Genomic DNA, 23,472 nt, shown 5'->3' with positions numbered 1-23,472 from the left:
GGGACTGATGACCTCAGATGTTAAGTCCCATAGTGCTCAGAGCCATTTGAACCAGTAGCGAAATCCGTCATTCATTGGAGCTGATTTAGATTTCGACTATTATGTAGTCATCATCGGTTCAGTCGCAGTCCTAAGAGTACAAACGTTAATACATGAGATGAGAATGTGTGTGACTGACAGACAGTTCTCTGTTCCGTCTCAGAGGAGGAATTTCTTTCCGAACTTTGCTCAAGTAGCGACCTCCTTAAACCAACTTCGCTATAAGGGAGAGCCATTTAAATGGTCGGAGAGCCAACAGGCAGCAGTCGATGCGTTGAAGCAGACTCTCAGTAATGCCCCCATGCCAGTCATTCCTGAATTTCAGAATCAGTTTGTTCTCCTGACCGATGCATGCAGTTCCGGAGTCCCTGCTGTCTTATTGCAAGGATGTCATGGAGAACACAGGCTATGCAGTAATACCTCGAGGATTGTCAGCAGATAAAGTGAAATACTCTGCAGCCAATTTGGAGGCACTGGCAGTTTTATTTTGGGTGGAGAAATTTAAGATCTGTTGGGAACATCGTTATTTCTTATTGGACACTGAAAATCAGTTGCTAAGCTGGTTGCTGGGTTGGCCTCATGAGACTGACAGCACAGCACGGTGGGCAGTCTGGATTTCGCTGCTGCCGTTTGTGGTACAGCATACAAAGAGCTCTGAAAAGCAGTTGGCGGATGCATTGAACCCTATGTTTAACTAAGATCAGGAGCCGCCTGAGGTCACACAGACAGATGATAACTACCAATGGAGTGCAGCTATGCTGACGGAGATCCCATCTGTTTTCGAAAGTCTGGAGGAGCTGTGCTCAGGCACAGACACCTCCTCTGTGGAAAGAACATAGCTTGGTACCAGCTTCACAAATACCTCCTATGTTATAGTACCCATTACGATGGCAAGTTAAAAATAGGCCTTCCTAAAGAGTTAGTCGCAGCTGTGTGCGGACACTTTCAACATTCCCTGTGTGGGTTTTTTTTTTTTTTTTTTCTTTTTGGTCATTAGTCTTGTGCTTGGTTTGATGCGGCCAGCCAGGAATTCCTCTCCTGTGCTAACCTCTTCATCTCAGAGTAGCACTTGCAACCTACGTTCTCAATTATTTGCTTGATATTTCCGATCTCTCTCCCTCTACAGTTTTTGCCCTCTACAGCTTCCTCTAGTACCATGGAAGTCACTTCCTCGTGTCTTAACAGATGTCCTATCATCCTGTCCCTTCTCCGTATCAGTGTTTTCCACATATTCCTTTTCTCTCCAATTCTGCGCAGTAGCTCCCCATTCCTTACCTTATCAGTCCACCCAATTTTCAACATGCGTCTGTAGCACCACATCTCAAATGTTTCGATTCTCTTCTGTTTTGGTATTCCCACAGTCCATGTTCCACTACCATACAATGCTGTACTCCAGACGTATCTTCTAAGGAATTTCTTCCTCAAATTAAGGCCGATGTTGGATGTTAGTAGACTTCTCTTGGTCAGGAATGTCCTTTCTGCGATTGCTAGTCAGCTTTTCATGTCCTCCTTGCTCCATCCGTCATTGGTTATTTTACTGCCTAGGCAGCAGAATTCCTTAACTTCATCTACTTCGTGACCATCAGTCCTGATGTTAAGTTTCTCGCTGTTCTCATTCCTACTACTTCTCATTACCTTCGTCTTTCTTCGATTTACTCTCAATCCATACTCTTTACTCATAAGACTGTTCATTCCGTTCAGCAGATCATGTAATTCTTCTTCACTTACATTCAGGATAGCAATGTCATCGGCGAATTGTATCATTGATATCCTTTCACCTTGAATTTTAACTCCACTCCTGAACCGTTCTTTTATTTCCATCGTTGATTCTTCGATGTACAGATTGAACAGTAGGGGCGAAAGGCTACATACCTATCTTACACCCTTTTTAATACGAGCACTTCGTTCCTGGTCGTCCACTCTTATTATTCCCTCTTCGCTGTTCTACATATCGTATACGACCCGTCTCTCCCTATTGCTTACCCCTGCTTTTCTCAGAATTTCGAACATCTTGCATCATTTTACATTGTCGAACGCTTTTTCCAGGTTGACAAATCCTATGAACCTGTCTAGATTTTTCTTTAGTCTTGCTTCCATTACGCCAGAATTGCCTCCCTCGTGTTTTACCTTTCCTAGAGCCAAACTGATCGTCATCTAGCGCGTCCTCAATATTCTTTTCCAATCTTCTGTATATTATTCTTGTAAGCAACTTGGACGCATGAGCTGTTAAGCTGATTGTGTGGTAATTTTCGCACTTGTCAGCTCTTGCAGTCTTCGGAATTTTGTTGATATTTTTCCGAAAGTCAGATGGTATGCCGCCAGGCTCATACATTCTACACATATTTTGTGCCTCTTCCCCAAATGATTTTAGAAATTCTGATGGAATGTTATCAATCCCCTCTGCCTTATTTGATCTTAAGTCCTCCAAAGCTCTTTTAAATTCTGATTCTAACACTAGATCCCCTATACCTTCTAAATCGCCTTTTGTTTCTTCTTCTATCACATCAGACAAATCTTCCCCCTCATATAGGCTTTCAATGTATTCTTTCCATCTATCCGCTTTCTCATCTGCATTTAACAGTGGAATTCCGGATGCATTCTTAATGTTATCACCCTTGCTTTTAATGTCATCGAAGGTTGTTTTGACTTTCCTGTATGCTGAATCTGTTCTTCCGACAAACATTTCTTTTTCAAGTTTTCACATTTTTCCTGCAGCCATTTCGTCTTAGCTTCCCTGCACTTCCTATTTATTTCATTCCTCAGTGTCTTGCATTTCTCTATTCAAATGGTTCAAATGGCTCTGAGCACTATGGGACTTAACATCTGTGGTCATCAGACCCCTAGAACTTAGAACTACTTAAACCTAACTAACCTAAGGACATCACACACATCCATGCCCGAGGCAGGATTCGAACCTGCGACCGTAGCAGTCGCGCGGTTCCGGACTGAGCGCCTAGAACCGCTAGACGGCCTTTCTCTATTCCCGAGTTTCCCGGAACATTGTTGTACTTCCTCCTTTCATCGATCAGCTGAAGTATTACTTCTGTTATCCATGGTTTCTTCGCAGTTACCTTCTTTGTACCTATTTTTTTCCATCCCAACTTCAGTGATGGCTATTTTTAGAGATGTCCATTCCTCTTCAACTATACTGTCTACCAAGCTATTCCTTATTGCTGTATCTATAGCTTTAGAGAACTTCAACCGTATCTCATCATTCCTTAGTACTTCCGTACCCCACTTCTTTGCGTATTGATTCTTCCTGACTAATGTCTTAAACTTCAGCCTACTCTTCATCACTACTATATTGTGATCTGAGTCTATGTCTGCTCCTGGGTACGCCTTACAATCCAGTACCTGATTTCGGAATCTCTGTCTGACCATGATGTAATCTAACTGAAATTTTCCCGTATCACCCGGCCTTTTCCTAGTATACCTTGTCCTCTTGTAATTCTGGAACAGAATAATCGCTGTTACTACCTGAAATTTATTACAGAACTCTGTTAGTCTTTCTCCTTTCTCATTCCTTGCCCCAGCCCATATTCTCCTGTAACCTTTTCTTCTACTCATTTCCCTACCATAGCATTCCAGTCGCGCATGACTATTAAATTTTCATCTCCCTTTACGTACTGTATTACCCTTTCAGTATCCTCATATTCTTTTTCTACCTCTTCATCGACAGCTTGCAATGTCGGCAGGTATACCTGAACTATCATTGTCGGTGTTAATTTGCTGTCGATTCTGATAAGAACAACCCTGTCTTTGAACTGTTCACAGTAACACACTCTCTGCTCTATCTGTGGAAGCACAGACGCTGAAAAGCTTAATGTCAAATGATCAAAGTGTAAAATTCTTTTACTGTAGTGGCTGAAACTGAATGCCGTTTTTAAGGGATCGAAGGGGTGATAATTACATCGGGAGAAATCAGGACTATAGGGCGTGTGCTCGAGTGTGGCGTGTGCTCGAGTGTTTCCCACTTAAGTTGCTTCTGCTTTACGAAATTTGCGATATAGGGACGTGCGTTATCACAAAGTAGCAGAACCGTTCAATGGACCATTCCACAACGATGGTGCTCGACAGACATGCTGTGCCATACACGATCTTCATTCTCCGATTGATGTCTACCTGTGTTTGTCCTTCGGCAGCCAACAAGATAATAACAGCGCTCTGGTTCTGTTTGGACCCATTTGGTGACAACGTCGCCATAGTTTACGTTTCCGCATTTGCCAACGCATGTCGGAAAGCCACGAATGCCACACTAATCCCTTGCCTTTATGTCGGTGCTTATATACCCGCATCGCCCCTTATATTGTGCTGTTTCCATGCTTCGAGAGGTTTTAATGTGGAGTTTTTGCTAAGATCCAGCTGGATTTTCTTACTCATTCTTTTTTCACATTTCAAGTTTTTAATTTTCACTTTCAACCTAACGTACAGGGACTATGAATAAAATATTTTCTTAATATTGTCTAGCTTCAATTCATAACTCATTGGATATACCAGATATACCAGATATAATACGAAGTAATTACAGGCCGTTGACTCAAAAAAATTACATCCATATTCATTTAAATAACTTAAAAAGTGGTACTTTGCTTATACTGTTGAAATATGCTAGCCATTTAGGTACCACTGTAATCTACATTAAAAATACTACTCGCAAGTAGGTAGGTAATTCCTAGGTACAACAGGTTCTGTGTACTGGCTGTCAAATTTAGTTCTTGGAGCGCGACACGTTTTCCAACTCACCAAATCATTTTTACCAAAACTGACCAGTATTTAATGTCGCCCCCTCTTGGAAAAAATTCTGCGAACGCCCAATCGGCAGCCACAAGCTGGAACTCTGAAAGGCTATACAGGGAGGCCATAGACACACTATGTGATTAGAAGTATCCGGACACCCACGAAAACATACTTTTTTCATATTAGGTGCATTGTGCTGCCACATACTGTCGGGTACTCCGTATCAGCGACCTCAGTAGTAGTTAGACATTGCGAGAAAGCAGAATGAGCGCTCCGCGGAACCCATGGACTTCGAACAAGATCAGGTGACTGAGTGTCACTTGTGTCATACGTCTGTACGCGAGATTTCCACACTCCTAAACATCCATAGATCCACTGTTTCCGATATTATAGTGAAGTGGAAACGTGAAGAGACACGTAAAGTTCAAAAGCGTACAGGCTGACCTCGTCTGACTGACAGAGACCGCCTACAGTCGAAGAGAGTCGTAATGTGTAATAGGCAGACATCTATCCAGAGCATCACACATGAATTCCAAACTGCATCGGGACACTGCAAGTACTTTGATGGTTAGGTGCGAGGTGAGAAGACTCGGATTTCATTGTCGAGCGGCTGCTTATAAGCCACACATCACGCCGGAAAATGCCAAAGGACTCCCCGCTTGGTGTAAGGAGCGTAAACACTCGACGATTTAACAGCGGAAAAACGTTGTGTGGAGTGACAAATAACGGTACACAATGGGCGATCCGATGGCAGGGTGTGGGTAAGGCGAATGCCCAGTGAACGTCATCTGCCAGCGTGTTAGTACCAGCAGTAAAATGCGGAGGCGATGGCGTTATGGTGTGGTCGTGTTTTTCATGGAGGGGGCTTGCACGCCTTGTTGTTTTGCGTTGCACTATCAGAGCACAGGCCTACATTGAATTTTTAAGTACCTTCTTGCTTACCACTGTTGAAGAGCAATTCGGGGATGGCTCTCGCGATCAACACGATCGAGCAGCTGTTCACAATGCACGGCCTGTGGCGGAGTGGTTACACGACAGAAACATCCCTGTAATGGACTGCCCTACACGGAGTCCTGACCTGAATCCTATAGAACATTTTTGGGATGTTTTGGAACGCCGACTTCGTGCCAGGCCTCACCGACCGACATCGATACCTCTCCTCAGTGCAGCACTCCGTGAAGAATTGGCTGCCATTCCCCAAGAAACTTTCCAGCACCTGATTAAATGTACGTCTGCGAGAGTGGAAGCTGTCGTCAAGGTTAAGGGTAGGCCAACTCCATATTGAATTCCAGCATTACCGATGGAGCACGCCACGAACTTGTACGCCATTTTCAGCCAGGTACCCGGATACTTTTGATCACACAGTGTATTACTAAACACCCCAATAATTAACAGAAAGGAGAAGGCAGTGAACTCAATGGTACCTGGATTCCGGTGCTAAAGAAGACGCGTAGCAGTCTTCCGTCATGGGGCGATAACAGCACCGGACGACAGTAAATGGCAACGGCCAATTACGCTAGCCTTTTCACAATATGCGACGTAATGTTTCCATGCGGTAGCACATCGCAAACAGAATTTTATCTGATTCAGTGGTGTGCATCGAACATTTGGAAAAGCTGCAACCTCTCCTTGAAGGTATCTTGCGTAGACAGGGACGAAACATTGGGTTTCAACAAGAACTTCATCCGACACGGCATAATATCCCGGAATATTTTAATGTCATTATCGATTGTGAAAGTTAACATCTTACAACGAACACTTCACATTCTGACACAAAATACGACACTGCATATTAGGCACGACTATTTACAAAACATACTGTGACAATCTGAATATATTAAGCAAAGCTATGGACGTTTAAATGTGTTCAAATTGTTTAGGATGCTGTACTGTATGTACACTGTTCGGCCACTCAAGGACAGTACAGACAAGCAACAATTAGTTTTAATTTCTGCCTACGAAGTATTTGATAATTGTCCTTTCCTTATCCAATTCAAATCCAGCTAAGAATGTTTGAAACCGTTTCATGTAAAATACTTTTCCTCCACTTGTAGTTTCTGCTAATTCGACATACATGGTATCTGGTATTCTGGTATGATGGGTAAGATTGAGTGAGTGGCAGGAGAGGGAAAAATATATATATTTTTTATCCACAACGTTTAGCCATACCTGGTTGCCATACTAGTCACTTGAATTTTGAACTCTTTTTTAAACCAAAAATCTATTCCTCACATTAGAACAATATTTAATCGGTTACCATAAAATGGGATGAATACAAACAGTTTTCAGATTTAAAAGAAAATCTGACAATTTTAAAAAGGAATATTAAGATCAAAAATATATGGGATTTTAGGACTTGTGTCAGATTTCATGTTTATAATTACATTTGGGACCTATATCATGACTGTATAAAAGTAAAAAAATAAAAATTTAATTTTTCTATTCACTCCAGAGAGGGGGGTGAATATAAACAGCAGTGTTAAATCTTGCTATTTCTTCTATGCGTTGGTCTTTGGGGTGAATACAGAGATATCAAAATCTGTTTATTTCTCTAATTACTTTACTGTATCATTTAACTGATGAACTTGGTTTCCTTGTTAATACTTTAAGTCACTGTCTTTGAATCTTCAAATCGTATAGCCAGAAGTAACGAAGAGCTTTCAAAGAACACTTCCTCGACTGAAAAATGTGTCTTAATCAGTTAAAATTATCGTGTTCAACTGACCGTATTTCTCTGAAAACAAAAAAACGTCTCTCTCCCTTCTAAGTAATAAATTTTACATCAGTACAATTTAAATGATATTTACTTCTTCCATATAATTTAATCACAGCAGAATCTCCAAACAGTGCCAGGTGGTACTTCATTTCCGTCGAATTCTTGACTCTGAAGCAATACTGACGATTACTGTTTTTATCCATCCCACAAATTCCCAAAAACCAATGCTACATTTTCAGTTAGCCGCAACAGAAGCCAAAAAATTATTTAAAACTGAACTTTTGGTTATTGAAATGGGATTGCCAATTGGCCTACCATGTGCTTGATTTAAAACTACTCAATTTAGGCTGGTACTTAGAAATAAAGTTCGAAATGATAAAATTCAGCACCATGTCCAACGTTTGTCACAGAGCAACTTTGATATTCGTAATTTCCCTATTAGAATGATTAATTACCAACCTAGACACACAACTATTTTAATAATATTTCCATTTGTCATCTGACACAATAGCATCGAGAACTGTTCTGGAAGCTTCGTTTGTATTCACCCCATTTTACAGTAGGTTCTCTGTTCATCATATACTTAATTTTCACGTTTCTGATGTAACACAACAGAGTTCACGGCTATACAATAAAATTGTTTGAGATATATGTTTAATTCCAACTTTCTACATTTGATTGAAGTTTTCGTATTTTACTTCCCTTTTCGAAATTATCCCCAGTATTATAAACATTCATTGTAATTAAGAACAACCACTTATAAACAGTGACATACAGGTTTTGTCAGGGACAGCTGCCACAAACTAACTCCACAAAGTCTGGTATGAGAGCACTACTTTCTTACTCATACACATAATTTATTTCAATAAAAAGACAATCTTTTTATTAGTATCACCCAGAATGTCGATACAAATACATCGATTATTTACCAAATACTTTGCATTGGCAAAATCCTAGTACAGATTAGTAATCTGTGAATCAAATGCAATCTGCTGATATTTACATTATATCAACCAAATTCCGTTTGATTTTTATTTTGGAGTTTTTGAGGTAATTTTAATTTTTGGATGGTCTTAGCTCCTTTACCCCGATGTCAACCTGGTTTAATCAATGTATCATAAACATGATTTGCTTGCAAACAGAAGGTCCCATACGTGGGGGGGTCTCCGAATTCTATTTTGATACACTGAATCATACTGAAAATCGACATTCGGTATTATTTGATATTGTACAAATGATAATTCGGTTCATAAGACACTTCGTAATTCCAACAATGTGCTTAGTTAATGATATAATAATTATGAGCCACCGTATTAAAAGGTTCTGCCTCAGTCTAAAGAGGGCAGCTCTGTCCAAGTTTTTGAGTGAGTTGGAGTAGTTAGATGTGACAGCTGCAGACGATACTGGCTATATTCGGGTTGATAAATAGTACGGTGGTATCACTGACGACGCCTGTATTGAAATGAAACAGCACGTTTTTGTGTTTGCGTGAAAGATGGTAAACAAACAATTCAAAAAGTTTTCGTTTGATTTTCAGTACTGAAAATAATCTCAAACGCCAAATGAAACCGAGGTTCTACAACACCGAAAAAATAAACTAAATAAATATATACACATCCACCGGAGATGAAGATTTGTGAATCTATAGATGGCGGCTCAACTAATGCGCCTGAGCAACTAAACTCGTTAGGGTAGTTCGACAAATGATGGCCCGATTTTTTGTACAGTTGTTAACATGTGCAGCCAAACGTCCTTCTACGAACTTCAAATTTGATGTTTCTTCTGCATGTGTGTGAAGTTTCGAAAAAATTAGATAGATGGCAGATCCCTACTGAAAAATCAAAATGGAGTCTCCGCAAGATACTCGTTACAAGCAACGTACTGTAACTGAATTCTTGATTACGGATAAAGAAACTGTGATACAAATCCATCAAAGTTGGGGGGGGGGGGGGGGGGTTGTGCGTGGTAATGTTGGAGCTGATACCGTTTGGCAATGGCTACAGAGAGTTAAAGCGTCAGGCAGCGCAGAAATCGAGCTTCACTATGTGCTACTTCGGGACGTCCTGTCACAGGCACTGTTCCCGCATGGCCAATCGTACGGATGCCATTATTCGTCCAGATTCGTGAAGGATAAAGGACGCTCATGCAATCGGTCTGGTGGAGAAATTAAGCTTATTGCTGTGGCAGCCATTAGGGTCTGTGGAATTTAATTTCGTATTGCACGACGCTAATCATGTCAGATTCAGAGTATCCTCATTGGAAACAAATCTAATAATTATGTATATATACAATTTCACTCAAAAGCTAAAGAAAACCTTCTATTCACCTAAAGTGACTTCCACAAAATTATGGACGACGATTGCTGCTATAAAGCTTTGGGACAATTATTTTTGGACGGTCCCTGGCGAATCTGCAGACGCGATTGTACATCGAGTTTAATGACTCGTCAACGGACATGCACGTCCCATTTGCGAACTGTATTCCGCTCTGCCAGTCTCCGAAAGTTCCAAAGTGAAAGTAAACAAACATTTTAGTTTTTTCCAGGCAGTCTAGACCATTGCTGCGGAAGTATTATTTAATTTCAGTTTTCTTTCCACAGTTTCTACGAAAATAATGAAAACATCGATGAAGTTAACTTAAACTATGGTTGACAATGATAATAATAGTAATTGTAATAATAACCAAATTAATCCACAACTTAAAATCAAAGATTAAAGATTAAATGCAAAATAACAATTATCTCCTAAGGCCGACCAGTAGTAATAATAAAACGACTTCCTACGTACACTATCCTCCAGGTACACCACTCTCCCCTACTCTTAATTCTCACATGAAAATTAACTAGAGCTTGTAACTGCCACTGACGTCTTCGATTGCTAAGAGTGATGCTAGTCGATACAGTGAGCTGGCTTTGCTAGGATTTTAGGATAGCTGCTATACCGTCGGCAAGAAGATGAAGTGCGCATCTTGGTCGGAACCATTGCGGGCTACGAGTGAACATAAACGGCAAACCACATTAGAGTTCCGTTACGAGCACTAAACCAGGGACGTGAGATGGCAAGGCGCGGCAGCTGTATTTCACAGTTTAGCGGCGCCACGGCGGCGGGCGGTCGGTCCACGACTGTGTCATTACTCTCCATTACCGAGATGGCCGCTCCGGCGGTCGTGGTCGACAGGCCCGGGGCCTGCCTAAAGCGCACAGCACGACGACCAGCCAGCATCGCGCAGATTCGCCTCGGAGGAAGCTGCCAGGTCCCAGCCACTGAAAAAACATCTCGGGTACTGCAGAAATTAGAAGTAGTTACCAAAGGCTTTGGATCACAAACGGCGTTCGAACGTTATGAAAGGCCTTGAAGAAAACTGTCTATTGAAAACTATTGACACAAAATCAGCATGGATTTAGAAAAAATTGCTCTTGTGAAATACAAATAGCTCTTTATTCGCGCGAAGTAATGGGTACTGTTTACAAGCGACCTCAAGTGATCCCATATTCCGAGATTTCAAGGCGGCTTTTGATAGCGTTCCACACAAGCGGCTTCTGATTGAACTGCCTACCTCCGTCTGAGCTGTGGGATTTGACTGTGACTCTCTAACAGGAGTGAGACACCCTGCTAAACCGCAGGACAGGATAGGTAGTTTAAGTTGTGGAAAGGGGCCAAATTAAGCGGCTGTCAGTTACACTCGAACGTACCTTTTATTTGATCAAACATTACAAGAGCCAAGAAATTTTAAAAAATCACAGCTTTAGTTTTGGAACTGAATTAGCTGCTGAATGCGCCGTACAATCTCATGCCTTAAGGGCAAGACCACTTTAATTTAAAAACGGCAGAAATCCAATAACTTAAAGCTCAACCAAAATTACAAATTTAAAAGGCAACGCCTTATCTTAAAACAGCTCCTTAATTAGGCTGAAGGCCCAAAGAATCTGACACTTTAAGAGCAAACAAAAAAATGGTTCAAATGGCTCTGAGCACTATGGGACTTAACATCTGTGGTCATCAGTCCCCTAGAACTTAGAACTACTTAAACCTGACTATCCTAAGGACATCGCACACATCCATTCCCGAGGCAGGATTCGAACCTGCGACCGTATCGGTCACGCGGTTCCAGACTGAAGCGCCTAGAACCGCACGGCCACACCGGCCGGCTTAGGAGCAAACAACTTAAATTCAAAATTGGCTGAAGGCTCAACACTTAAGACTCAGTAACATTAATTTTAAAAATGCCAAAGGCTTTACGTAAAAATTCTTAAATTAGGCTCAAGGCCCAAATCATCTGACGCTTTAAGGGCAAAACAACCTTAATCTAAAAATCGGCTAGAAGCCATACAAGTACAAACAAGAACAAACAAGAAAAGGGAGTACACCCAAGCGCGCTCAGAAATTCCGAGGGTCAGCCTGGAATTCAAACGCAAATGCTCGATTAGGTGAGACAGGTAGTCGGCCCAACCACTGTCGATCCGACGACAACCCAACCGCCAGACAGTCAACGTACCCACCGGGAAGCTAATCTCCGCTTCACCCGACCAGCACACAACAGCACAACAGGGAGTCCCCACCGTGCTGGACAGTGACAACACGATGAGGAAAATACACAGCCTGAATTTACGTCAACGGACAGGGCAGGTAACTGAAACATTAACGGCCACAAGGCAGAAAATTCCGCAGATGCACTTCAATTCAAACAACCAAGTACAGTTCAACTCCGCCAGAGGGTGGCAAACTTGAAAACACAAGTTGTTGCTCGCGGGACTATCCCAACAGCCGACAACAAACTCCAAAAATGTGAACAGTCGTGACTTGCTAGTAGATTAAGTCAAAATTCAACTTTCATGTCCAGGGTCGGTGAGCCACGAACCTCGTAGCAATGGGAACAGCACCACACACTCCGACACCGCAAAGAGGCCGCCAGCGGGTCTAGCCAAACAACTCGCTGCGGAGATTTCCTCGCTGCTCCACGCCAACCGACCAACAGCCCGCACACATCCCAGCCGGAAACTACACTCCTGGAAATTGAAGTAAGAACACCGTGAATTCATTGTCCCAGGAAGGGGAAACTTTATTGACACATTCCTGGGGTCAGATACATCACATGATCACACTGACAGAACCACAGGCACATAGACACAGGCAACAGAGCATGCACAATGTCGGCACTAGTACAGTGTATATCCACCTTTCGCAGCAATGCAGGCTGCTATTCTCCCATGGAGACGATCGTAGAGATGCTGGATGTAGTCCTGTGGAACAGCTTGCCATGCCATTTCCACCTGGCGCCTCAGTTGGACCAGCGTTCGTGCTGGACGTGCAGACCGCGTGAGACGACGCTTCATCCAGTCCCAAACATGCTCAATGGGGGACAGATCCGGAGATCTTGCTGGCCAGGGTAGTTGACTTACACCTTCTAGAGCACGTTTGGTGGCACGGGATACATGCGGACGTGCGTTGTCCTGTTGGAACAGCAAGTTCCCTTGCCGGTGTAGGAATGGTAGAACGATGGGTTCGATGACGGTTTGGATGTACCGTGCACTATTCAGTGTCCCCTCGACGATCACCAGTGGTGTACGGCCAGTGTAGGAGATCGCTCCCCACACCATGATGCCGGGTGTTGGCCCTGTGTGCCTCGGTCGTATGCAGTCCTGATTGTGGCGCTCACCTGCACGGCGCCAAACACGCATACGACCATCATTGGCACCAAGGCAGAAGCGACTCTCATCGCTGAAGACGACACGTCTCCATTCGTCCCTCCATTCACGCCTGTCGCGACACCACTGGAGGCGGGCTGCACGATGTTGGGGCGTGAGCGGAAGACGGCCTAACAGTGTGCGGGACCGTAGCCCAGCTTCATGGAGACGGTTGCGAATGGTCGTCGCCGATACCCCAGGAGCAACAGTGTCCCTAATTTGCTGGGAAGTGGCGGTGCGGTCCCCTACGGCACTGCGTAGGATCCTACGGTCTTGGCGTGCATCCGTGCGTCGCTGCGGTCCGGTCCCAGGTCGACGGGCACGTGCACCTTGCGCCGAACACTGGCGACAACATCGATGTACTGTGGAGACCTCACGCCCCACGTGTTGAGCAATTCGGCGGTACGTCCACCCGGCCTCCCGCATGCCCACTATACGCCCTCGCTCAAAGTCCGTCAACTGCACATACGGTTCACGTCCACGCTGTCGCGGCATGCTACCAGTGTTAAAGACTGCGATGGAGCTCCGTATGCCACGGCAAACTGGCTGACACTGACGGCGGCGGTGCACAAATGCTGCGCAGCTAGCGCCATTCGACAGCCAACACCGCGGTTCCTGGTGTGTCCGCTGTGCCGCGCGTGTGATCATTGCTTGTACAGCCCTCTCGCAGTGTCCGGAGCAAGTATGGTGGGTCTGACACACCGGTGTCAATGTGTTCTTTTTTCCATTTCCAGGAGTGTATATGCGCCAGGCCAAAGATAGTCCAAGGTGCGAATATCGATACACACCGCTGCTGCCACCCGCGGAAAGAGAAGATAACAGCATAATCGCGATAACTACGGGGAAGTAAACACAGACTAGCAACCAAGGTTTAATCCAACGCATAGCATGAGCCGTCCACGGCTCAAGGAGGTCACAGTTCGTGGTAATTGACGGGAAGTCATGCAATGAAACACAAGTGACCACCGTGATTCTCCAAGGATGTGTATAGGCCCACAGCTATTCCTAATTAATGTGAACAATTTAGGGTACAATCTGAACAGCTGTCTTAGATTGTTTCCAGATGATTCCGTCGTTTTACTGTCTTAGTAGAGTTGTCAGATCAAATCGACTTTCAAAATCATGTAGGCAAGATACGTTCAGGGCACAAAAGTCATGGGATAGCGATATGAACATATGCAGACGGCGGTAGCATAGCGTACACAAGGTATCAAAGGGCTGTGCGTTGGCGGAGCGGTGATCTGTACTCTGGTGATTCTTGTGAAAAGATGTCCGACAGACTTTGAACGCGGAATGGTAGCTGCATCTAGATGCATGGGACATCCTTTTTCGCAAATCGTTAGAGAATACAATATTCCGGGATCCCTGGTGCCAAATTTTAGGCAATACCTCTCACCACGGACAACGCAGTGGCCGACAGCTTTCACTTAACTACTGAGAGTAGCGGAGTTTGCATAGAGTTGTCAGTGCTAACAGACACGCAACGCTGTGTGAACAAAGCAGAGTTCAATGCGGGACGTGCGACGAACGCATCCGTTAGGACAGTGCGGCGAAATGTGGGGTTAGTGGGCTGTGGCAGGAGACGACCGATGCGAGTGCCTTTCCTAACAGAACGACATCGGCTGCAGTGCCTCTTCTGGACCCGTGACCATGTCGGTTTGGCCGTAGACGACTGGAAAACCATGACTTTGTCAGATTAGTCTCGAATTCAGTTGGTAAGAGATGCTGGCAGGGTTCGTGCGTGGCACAGATCCCGCGAAGCTTGGGCCCAGGTTGTCAACGATGCACTGTGCAAGCTGGTGGTGTCTCCATAATTGTGTGGGCTGTGTTTACATGGAATGAACTGCGTAATCTGGTTCGATCATTGCCTAGAAATGGTTGTGTTAGGCTACTTGGAGACTGTTTGCAGGCAATCATGGACTTCATGTTCCCATGACAATGGGCCGTGTCACCGGGCCACAACAGTTCGCGACTGGTTTGAAGAACATTCTGGATAATTTGAGCGAATGATCTAGCCACCCAGGTCGCCCGACATGAATCCCATCGAACATTAATCGGACGTAATCGAGAGGTCACTTTGTGTACAACATCCTGCACCGGCAACACTTTCACAATTATGGACGGCTATAGAAGCAGCATTGGTCATTATTTCTGCAGGGGACTACCAAAGACTTGTTGAGTCCATGTTACATTGAGTTGCTGCACTATGTCGGGCAAAAAGGAGGTCCGACACGATATTAGGAGACATCCCATGACTCCTGTCACCTCAGTGTATCTGTACCGTCCGATAAAAAAAGACTCCTTTAAGTTTCTGTTACCCATAAATCTTAAAAATTTAATGGTTGTCATTTCAATTACATACTTAGGTGTTACAGTTATGGAGACTTGAACTGGAACTACCGCATAGAAAATACTGTGGAGAAGGCGAACCAAAGACTGCGTTTTATTTGCAGAACACTTACAATATGCAACAAATCAACTAAAGGGACCAAGCCAGGTGGCGCAGTGGTTAGCACACAGGACTCGCATTCGGGAGGACGACGGTTCAATCCCGCGTCCGGCCATCCTGATTTAGGTTTTCCGTCATTTCCCTAAATCGCTCCAGGCACATGCCGGGATGGTTCCTTTGAAAGGGCACGGCCGACTTCCTTCCCCGCCCTAGCCGATCCGGCGAGACCGATAACCTCGCAGTTTGGTCTCATACCACAAACAACCCGTCAACTAAAGGGACTGCCTACTCTACATTTGTACATCATTTCTAGAGTACTGCAATGCGGTATGGAATCCCTAGCAGATAGAATCGACGGAGGACATCGAAAACATCAACTCGTTTCATATTATCGCGAAACAGGGGAGAGATTGTCACGAATGTGATACGTGAGCTGGAATGTCTGTTATTAAAACACAGACTTCTTACATGGCTGTGAAATCTTTTCACGAAATTTCAATCATCAGCTTTCTCCTCCGAATGCGTAAATATTTTGTTGATACGATAAATACTATATTGCAGTGCCTGTGTTATTCTGATTACGATGCAAAGTTCCTTTGCACATGCATGCATGCATGTCCAAAGGAACTTTGCATCGTAATCAGAATAACGCAGACACTGCAATATCGTATTTATCTGTCGATACCGGGCAAGCGACTTTCTAGTACAACGTCTGACCTGCACGGGAATATACATAATGGATGTACGAGCTCAGTTTGTAAACGCATGGTTGACGACATATGAAAGTTTGGGACTGGCCGTGAGTCCTGCACGGATAGCCAGATGGTTCGGTGACCGCTCGCGATAAGCGGGAAATCCGGGTTCGAGTCCTGGTCCGGCACAAATTTTCGTTGTCCTCATTCCTTTCTACAGTTGATGGTAGCCTATTCGCAATTGCGAATTCATTTCATATATTTTGTTGACTCATATGTTGACAAGGAGAAATAACCATCGTAATAAAATAAGAGATACCAGTGCTCGCAAAGATAAATGTAAGTGCTCATTTTCCCCACATGCTGTTCGAGATTGGAACGGCCGAGAAATTGTCTGTAAAGGGTTCCGTGAACCCTCTGCTTGGCACTTAAGACTGAATTGCAGAGTAGTCATGTTAGAAAGGTTTACTTAAATTTGGTAAACATTTACGTCGTTAACAAATTAGACAAGCGGGCTGCACAAGCATTCATTAAAACAGATGAAACAAATATTTAGTAACATCTACTCACAGAATATGCACCGGAAATGTGGGTCAGTGATATGTAGGGCTGAAATACAGTGAAAGTAAATAGCGATTTGTCCCTCTTGCTCTTATGGATGAATAGTGCTCACTAACGGAGAAGCCAAACACCGTGCTACCACCAAATGATAACTTGTGAGCCTCTATGTGCACCAGCACTAGTAATAAAAAAATAAAAAATACCCTGAAAAGCAAGCCGGCCGAAGTGGCCGAGCGGTTCTAGACGCTACAGTCTGGAACCGAGCGCCCGCTACGGTCGCAGGTTCGAATCCTGCCTCGGGGATGGATGTGTGTGATGTCCTTAGGTTAGTTAGGGTTAAATAGTTCTGTTCTAGGGGACAGATGACCTCAGAAGTTAAGTCCAATAGTGCTCAGGGCCATTTGTTGAAAGAGTACTGAAAAGCAAGGAAAACGGTGTTTCTAAGGTCCCCTAAGTGTTGGCGACGTTTCTGTCCATTGACCTGCAATGCATTGGTCGCCTTAACCCAAAATATATTCAGTCACAAGTTCAATATATGAAGGCGGGAAATTTGCAGTGAAATAATGTTCACTTCTCGCAGCATTTTAAATTTTAACAAACTGAGTTTATTGCCTCACAACTCACAACCGTTTGTTACTGCAATAATAACTGCCTGTTCTGACAAGTGTCAAACTTCCGAAAATCACGAAAATTAGCTAAAGCTGCGTTGGTTTGGAGTCAGTGGAATGCACGCTACATAGCGTCGACTCATAGCTGTCCTTGAAGTAACATATTTGTAACAATTCGTTGTCACTGTTGTGCCAACCGCTGCTGAAATTTCTGCTGCAGATGTAGTACGATGTGCCAAAGCCATACGCCGAACAAGATGGTGTTCCATCTCAGCAGTGCCACGTGGCCTTGCAACAGTGCATTCCTGTGACCACTGCAGCCACCAATAATCTACAGTGGCTACACTCCTGCCAAGTCAACGGTGTCCTTTTCGCCTCAGGGCATTCTTCACTAACATCATCTCACCATGTCCAATCTCAAAAGTAACTAACGCCCACGTTAAAGGAAACCTAATTTGCATTCTCATAGCGGCGTATCTAGCGTCACTTTTTTGCACCTGGCGCGAAATTTTAATAGCCACCATCTTTCAGACGTAGAAACACGCCTACCAACTTTCGGTTATGTCACCCAACTCCTTTTTGGTGCTGTGGTTTCTTTTCCGTCAGTGTAAATGAATTTGGACGCAAATTCAAATCGGTTGTAGGAAGCTGATCGTAGCTTTTCTGTAATTTTAATGGTTTCGTCACAAACAGCGTTTTTGTCCATGTGGACGCTTTTTGCGTCGTTGTAGTATCAATGAAAATAAACAATTAAAAATTAAATAATGAGTCATACATCCCTAATTATATCTGCTGCCGATATTTCACTATTTCATGTTTTAGTTATGAGAAAATGCCCGTTTTTATGTGCGTAATGTACATTCCGGCCTTGAATTTAAATACATAATATTCAGAAAAAATCTACCACTGAGACCTATCGATAGGCACTACATTTACATGAATCGTTTCAGGCGTTACTGAGTTATTAAATTTATATAGGTCATTTTATATCAGAATTATTTCTCAATAAATAACTTGAAAACTCAATCTCACAATGAATGCGAGTTTTTATTCCCATACACGTCTAAATGTTGTGTTTGAAACGATGTTGTTGCCTTCTCTGTAACCGGTTGGTTTTCGTTTTTATCAAATCGAATTATTAGAGTTTACCTATTTGATATTTGCTTTATTCAGTCAAGATACCCATTGTGGATACCCTCTGAAGTCCACCTTAACGGCCGTTTTTTCCCACTGCGTGGTCAGAGCCTCCAGCTAGCTGACACGCAATCCAGATTTCTCATGCTTCGGACTGCAGACGCTGCAAAGCTCGTCCGGCCCAGATGCCCCCCCCCCCCCCCCCATAGCTGTCAAGACACTCCCTCTTGGCTGTCTCAACACTCGCCGATTCACCTGCTAACGTTACAAAAAGACGAGCGCGCATGGCAAAGTCCGTTGTCAAAAGACCGTCATTCACAATAGGGTCGTTACTCGCCGAAACGCTTTACATAATAGTCGTCTTGCGCAACAGAAAGAAGGCTGATAGAATTACTAAGCAACCGTTTGTCGGTGGATATTAGTGCGAGACTATTTGTCGACCAGGAATTGCGACTTCACTTTGTGACAAGTTTCAGTTTGAACGATCAACTGAAAGGCAGTGGACGAAATGTTTACTACTGGCGCATTCTTGAGTCCGACGAAAAATTTCTTCTACTAAATAAAATTGGACAACATGAAAATATAAGGTTTGTGACAAAGCAATGTTTATACGCTAATAGAAACGTATTGGAACGTACGTTAGTCACGAAAACGTGCCCTTGAGTATCATTAAATTTGTCTGTTGCCAGGGACTCTACCATGGTTAATTTAAAAAAATGGGACAAAAGTTCGAGAAGAAATACGGAAAGACTGAAGACTGAGTAATGGTGGTACGCTGAAATGTTGCACGTGGTCAAAGAATCTATTCTATTTATTTCAACAGAGGAACTGAACAAGAGGGAAGCGTATTGTAAATTTTGTCCAATGGACAGATGGAAAAGGGGAAGCTCGTTCTCATCTTTTGGAATGGATTAACAGAAAGCAAAAATTTTTTTTGAAGTTCTAAAAAATCAGCTATACACTGACAATGTTATTCCTACGAGAACAACGTGATTTTACCGTGACTGTGATTAACGGATAAGATATCGGACTGAATTCGTTTCTCGAAACATTTCTGTTGATAGGACGTAGTAACGGAATAAACTGCAATCGAACCAAGGCTGTATTAGTAATAAAGTAAACTGCAATTACGTAAAAAGAAACGATCGCCAGCCTAATTAGGCAAAGTTATACCAAGTACTAGAACTGTTCATAAAGAAAGTTACCTGTTGGTATTTACTTTACTCGACACTCAAATTCTATTTTTCTTATAGGACACGAGACAGTATCACACTTTAGTAATTTACCAGTGATTTGGTATGAACAACACAGAAGGAATATTAAATCTTTATGCAACAACTGGCTCTCAGTAACACTATCTGTACATTAAGGTAGCAAAGCTAAGGGGCATGACATGCAGAGGATTACTGGTGTTGAGCATTGTTAACTTGGACACGAGTTTCTTCTATCGTCTTAATTACAGGGAAATATTGTCACTGAATGGTTTTTCAAATATTCATGTTCTCTGTTCTGATTACTATTTGTTTTCTCAAGGAGCATTCTCTTCTTTATATTATATAGCTCAAATGAAACATGTCGTCCCTAGATCTGATACAGTCCGAAAAATTGTTGCTCCTTACTTATTAGAGCGTAATAATTTTATAAAGTTGGTAGTTGCACTTCATTAGCACTGTTATTGTCACATGGAAAGGAAAGGAAAGCTGGTTCAACGGTTAGCACGGGCGAGGTCGACTACTTATGTTACAACATAATATGAAAGACACTTTTAGCTACAAACACATGAAAAATATAAGCATTATTACAAACCAGTACAGTAATAATTCCTCATTCTGTTCCTCAAGTTTACTAGCCTGTAACTAGTCTGAATGATCACGGTTTTAAATAGATAAATTTAACACTGCACTGAAATTTCAATAAGAATAACATCTAAGCAAAATATCTTTAGATCTTTTCTTGACAATTATACTTTGATGAAACTTAACTATCGTTCTATGAAAAACACGTGGAGTAATTGAACAACAAGACTTAAAAAATAACATGAACTTTACTACTCATTAAAAGTTAACAAACGGTGTTAAATAAAGCAATTACTTTCAGTTCAGTAAAATAGGACACTCGGAAACATTGCAGCACTTGGAAAACGACCCTCTACATGTAAATAAGTAAGGACAAAATATAGATGGTCATCATAAAGTTTAAATACAACAAACTTATTATGGTGTAAGAAACCATAGAACTAGTCCAGGCAATTACACAGTACTCAGCTGATTATTTAAGGCGAAGGTTATGGCTGTGGCGATATTTTGTTGGCCACTAAAAAGCGGCAAAGTCGTCATAGCTCTTGCTGTATAATCATTTCTAAAATTTTCCTTCTTAGTGTCGGATTTTCGTAATTCAGAGCTAACAAATACGTCATGAATAAGACGTCAGCATCTATCCACACCAAGGTTACGTTAAATAATCTCGCTGCTCTTTTTGCCTCACTCAGTACACAAGATGCGAACAGTTTGCTTGATAGCCAGCAGCACTTACCACAAAATAGCCCTGCTGTTCGACCGTCAGATCCACCTTTTCTATTCTCGCCAAGCCACTTTCTTTGTGGAATGACTTCCCTCCAGATTTTGCATCATTACAAATCTACTTTCCCTATGTATGAACCAGTAATACAAACATAGTTTTTACATTTCAGTACTTTTGCAGAACTTTACTTTTGGAATTACATACACAAACTAACTACAGTGACATAAACGGACATAAATAATGAATAACATATTTACACACATGTTACATCAAAGCGCCTGGTGGTACAGAGATCACATTAAGCATAAGGAGACAAAGAAATTAAATGAGATAAGTACAGGTGATACTGATATTAGCGTTACACATTCCCCATGATTCTGGTATGCTTCCTGTTGGGAATACATCAGTGAAACGTCCTTAACACCTTCAACAGTATTGGGCAAATAAAATTTGCAAATACATCAAAATAGCGCACACTTTACGTAAAAGGCAGAACTCCGTCTTCAGGCCACAAGTGGCCCATCGGGACCATGCGACCGCCGTGTCATCCTCAGTTGAGGATGCGGATAGGAGGGGCGTGTGGTCAGCACGCCGCTCTCCCGGTCGTTATAATGGTTTTCTTTGACCGGAGCCGCTACTATTCGGTCGAGTAGCTCCTCAATTGGCATCACGAGGCTGAGTGCACCCCGAAAAATGGCAACAGCGCATGGCGGCTGGATGGTCACCCATCCAAGTGCCGGCCACGCCCGACAGCGCTTAACTTCGGTGATCTCACGGGAACCGGTGTATCCACTGCGGCAAGGCCGCTGCCATACGTAAAAGGCAACACAAAGAATATCATTTAATCACATTTACAACATTAGTTATATTTTGCAAAAACATATATCATCATAGAAAATGTCTGTGTTGCGTGGAGCATTGGGTGACAATGGGTACATCCACATGAGAATGACACATGTGTAAGAGAACACACAATACATAAATACAAGAGAGAAAATATAATACAGACTTTTATGCGAATATTATTTACAATTTGCCCAGTATATACTGTTCTTAGCTAGAATTTTAAGTTGTTTCTTTCACTTTGACTTAAAGGAAGTAATTAACTTTTTAACTTTTTGTAATTTTTGAAATACTACTGAAGATTTTACTTTCAGTTTTTGTACAGGAAAAACAACTAGGAAAAATTATTACTTTCAACAGGAAGATACTTTTAGTTGAGTGAATTTTTATGCAGTTCAAAAAAATGACACGAACGCCATTTACAATGAGCATAAACTTTTTCCCTGCCCCTCATTATTTCAGGTAGTCCGCTACAATCACTTTTATTTACAAACCTTGTTTTTATCAAGGCAAGACTTGACTGCCTCCTGAGACATTTGGCAGCTCATTTGAAATATCTTCCCTGCTCCGTTCACTTACCAGGAAATTAAGCTGCCCATTTAACATGTTGGCAGTTTATATCATTATTAGACTGCAATTCATTATGTAGTGCACGGAGTAGATTTTACATACGACCCACTTAGCAAGCGGTAATCTATGTAATGGAAATCAGTATTTTTCCCAGGCGTAAAAAGCAAAACATTTCAGTCTTTTAAGTTCAAGGCAACTTTCATTTTCATCCTTATCTAACGCATCATTATGACAGAATAGGCAGCCAGTGATTCAAAGTCGGCCAGTAACATTACGAAGACCTTTTTTAAAATCTTTTGAGGAAGGAGCGTCTTCAGTATTGGAGATACGGCTGGACCTTGCAACAAGATACTTCATCAGAGAAGACGTAATTATCCTTGAACATTCTTACGCACCCGATTTGCCAACGTTCGAGGGTTTTTTTTGATTTTAGAGAGCAAAACTACGCCAAATGGAATATATTTTCGACGGTGGACGAGGCAAACGCAAAAACAAGCGGAGCAACTGTATAGACTCATGAGAAACTACATATAGAAATGTTTTGAGATGAGAATGGTATGAATACAGACGGGTATGGGCTCCAGTTTCTTCTGCTTTAAAGATATAATTAAAAATATTGGTAAAAAAAAACGACTTATTTCGTCCTGCACACGACTCCTCCATTCCTATGAAACAAGTTGGGGATCCTAACTCTACCCTTTCTCTCTCGTTGTACCACCTGTGCTCCGCTCCCATCCATTGGCTTCTGTCTACAGACGACAAGGAGGAGTGCTTCGCAGATGGGTCGCATGAATTTTGCGATACTTCTGTGGCAACAACATACTTATCCATTACCGAGCGAAGTAGCGGAATGGTTAAAACACTAGACTTTGCTAGACATTACTCGTTATTCCGCGCAATTGTGAGATGAACCGACAGAA

The 23,472-nt window shown here is 42.7% G+C and overlaps 1 pseudogene; it reads right to left on the bottom strand.

Annotated features, from left to right (window-relative positions):
* Nucleotides 1–21,833: 21,833 nt before the first annotated feature.
* Nucleotides 21,834–21,950, bottom strand: LOC124778392 (annotated as a pseudogene).
* Nucleotides 21,951–23,472: the final 1,522 nt, after the last annotated feature.

The sequence above is a fragment of the Schistocerca piceifrons genome, chromosome 2 (genome assembly GCF_021461385.2).
Source record: "Schistocerca piceifrons isolate TAMUIC-IGC-003096 chromosome 2, iqSchPice1.1, whole genome shotgun sequence".
NCBI lineage: Eukaryota > Metazoa > Arthropoda > Insecta > Orthoptera > Acrididae > Schistocerca > Schistocerca piceifrons.
The sequence above is the reverse complement of the archived record's forward strand: the minus strand, read 5'-3'. Positions and strand labels throughout refer to the sequence as shown.